Raw genomic sequence first — 3,699 nt, 5'->3', positions numbered from 1 at the left:
TCAACTTCATTAAGCTTTGTATAATGATATGAAAATCATATTCTATTACCATTTGAGAATCAACTTCATTAAGCTTTGTATAATGATATGAAAGTCATATTCTACTACCATTTGAGAGTCAACTTCATTAAGATGTATATTGTACACGTTAGCCCTTATCGATAGTGAAAAACATGTGTACATGTAAATTTCTTTTGAAAGTATATATGTTAAACATGCAAACATCTTTAGATGTGTTAAAAAGAATAAAAGCCTTCCAAGATCTAGCTTTCAATGCATAACCATCAGTGCCTGTGAAATATTTTCCGCAAATCTCGTCCCATCGATTTGTTCTAATATGGGAGCATGCTTCCATGTAGAAAGATTGTTGTTTGCTGTACAATGTGATTGTTTACATCCCATGTCGTGTACATTCTGTACAATGTGATTGTGTACATCCATTTCGTGTACAATGTGATTTTGTGCATCCCATGTCGTGTACACGTGTACATCCCATGTATCACATGTGTATCACATACCGTGTACAATGTGATTTTGGGAACTAATCTGCACATTTTAATGATCTGGGGCCAGAATGAAAATAATCAAAAGCCAGCAGACTATTTCTGAAAGATTGTTGTTTTCTATACAATGTGATTTTGTACATCCCATGTCGTGTACATGTGTACATAATCTAAAAATACTACGTCGTGTACAGTTATTTTGTACATCCCATGTCGTGTACTCGTGTACATCTCATGTCATGTACAATGTGATTTTGGAGACTAATCTGCACATTTTAATATTTTGGAGGCATAATGAAAATAATTAAAAGCCGAAGGACTATTTTTGAAAATATATGGAAGGCCATATTGCTACATTGAAAGTATTTGGGTAAATTTATGAAGCAAATTGACCAGATTGGAAATTGAGGCATGTTGTGAAAGAAGCAGAAAACTAAAGGACCAAAGATGAAAATGATGAAACTCATCCATTGATGTCGCTCGGTCTATCTTTTCGTCGGATCTCGTTAACGACGATGGCGAGTAGGCAACAACGGAGCAGAGACACGACGGTGAGAATTAATTCCGACGGCGGCGAAGGCTGAAAGCACGACCCGAGATGGAGCGGTGGGCTTGAGACGTGGAGAAGCCGATGTTAATGAGACGCGACGAAGAGCAACGACCACCGGTGAACGAGACCTAACATCGGCGCCATCTTGGACAGAGGAGCTGAGGACGGAGAGGAGGTGATGAATTGGAGCTCTCCGACTGTAACCCGTTTATTGACCCGTCAACTCCAAGCACCAAGAGTCAACTTTTCTTTAGCTTTCATCATCTAGGATTCTGCAATTCTCGAACCCAGAACTCAAATTCGTCAAAGCTCGAGTCCTCGACGATAATTTGCTCATACTTTTCTTGGGTTTTCCTCCCTGCAAAATGTACGCTGCTGCTTAGTATTGTTCACTGCCATTTTGCCTAATCGAACGTCGTGGTTGGGATGTTGATTATTTTTATTATTTGGTTAGGTTCATAGATGTGAAGCTATTGTAGAACATGAAAAGCATGGCTTGTGAGATATGAGAAAAAATGTCGGAGTAAAATTGATGAGAGAGAGAAAAAGGTGTTAGGACTTAAATGCATTTAAACATTTAGTTGACCAATTTTAAGGTTAGTTATGTTATTTAGTTAGTGAATAGGTAGAAAATTGTTTTGGTTAGAAAAAACTGCTTCAGTAGCAAGAACTATCTTTTAATGTTATGAAAAACTTAAAACTGTCTGTGAATGTAATTGTTTCTTAAAACTACAAAGCATGAAAGACATGCCAATGTAACTTGTGTCCTAGCGTGTTGATGTCATATATGTATCGTTCTATGCTTTGTTGTTATTAGCTAATAAATTATTCAATAGTTTCGATCTATATAATCAAAAAAGCAACGGACCTCTGAAAAAAGTATAGAAAGCTATGGTTTTCTCTACTTATACAATGAATACAATTAGTTAGAGATTCATTCATTATATATGAAACTGAATCATACAAGGTTACTGCAAAAACAAATAATTACATATGTAAAATATACGTTTGAAGATAATTAGAACACACAAGTGAGTTTTTATACACACGGTTAATGAATGTTTAATTTGAAATCAAAAGAAATTTTCGTAACTTTTGTGATTATTTAGAAAAAAATGCTATAAATAATAGTAAACCCGCCCTACGGACAGACGAATAAATAAACTAATAATATAAATTTATTAAAAAATTAATTTACTTCAACTAAAAATACCATTAAGGTTCACATTTTTTACAAAAAATCTCTCTATGTATTTTAGAATTAATTTTAGAAATTATTAACTTTTCTAATTATAGTAAAATTTAAAAATATAATTATTTAATTTCTCTTAAGACACATAAATATTTTTAATTACAAAACACTATGAAACATTATATATTTTTACAAAAATTATGTCTATTATTAATTTATTACTATATATTATTTCTAAATCTTTATTTCTTAAATTCTCTTATTATGTTTATCAAGATTTACGGTTAAAATTGTTTGATGTTATGATATTCAACCTTAATTTTGGTGCGCTTAACTAAATTTCACAATTTAATGTTAAAACTTAATGAGATTTTTTTTGGCAGTACAATTATTTTAATATTTACTTTATTTAGATTTCTAGTTTGATTTCTACTGATGACAAAAAAAAATATGACAAAAAGTTTGATTTCTACCATTTTTTACAAAAAATCTCTCTATGTATTTTAGAATTCATTTTAGAAATTATTAACTTTTCTAATTATAATAAAATTTAAAAATATAATTATTTAATTTCTCTTAAGACACATAAATATTTTTAATTACAAAACACTATGAAACATTATATATTTTTACAAAAATTATGTCTATTATTAATTTATTACTATATATTATTTCTAAATCTTTATTTCTTAAATTCTCTTATTATGTTTATCAAGATTTACGGTTAAAATTGTTTGATGTTATGATATTCAACCTTAATTTTGGTGCGCTTAACTAAATTTCACAATTTAATGTTAAAACTTAATGAGATTTTTTTTGGCAGTACAATTATTTTAATATTTACTTTATTTAGATTTCTAGTTTGATTTCTACTGATGACAAAAAAAAATATGACAAAAAGTTTGATTTCTACCATTTTTTACAAAAAATCTCTCTATGTATTTTAGAATTCATTTTAGAAATTATTAACTTTTCTAATTATAATAAAATTTAAAAATATAATTATTTAATTTCTCTTAAGACACATAAATATTTTTAATTACAAAACACTATGAAACATTATATATTTTTACAAAAATTATGTCTATTATTAATTTATTACTATATATTATTTCTAAATCTTTATTTCTTAAATTCTCTTATTATGTTTATCAAGATTTACGGTTAAAATTGTTTGATGTTATGATATTCAACCTTAATTTTGGTGCGCTTAACTAAATTTCACAATTTAATGTTAAAACTTAATGAGATTTTTTTTGGCAGTACAATTATTTTAATATTTACTTTATTTAGATTTCTAGTTTGATTTCTACTGATGACAAAAAAAAATATGACAAAAAGTTTGATTTCTACCATTTTTTACAAAAAATCTCTCTATGTATTTTAGAATTCATTTTAGAAATTATTAACTTTTCTAATTATAATAAAATTTAAAAATATAATTATTTAATTTC

The sequence above is a fragment of the Brassica oleracea genome, chromosome C2 (assembly GCF_000695525.1).
Source record: "Brassica oleracea var. oleracea cultivar TO1000 chromosome C2, BOL, whole genome shotgun sequence".
NCBI lineage: Eukaryota > Viridiplantae > Streptophyta > Magnoliopsida > Brassicales > Brassicaceae > Brassica > Brassica oleracea.
Note: the sequence above shows the minus strand (reverse complement) of the source record.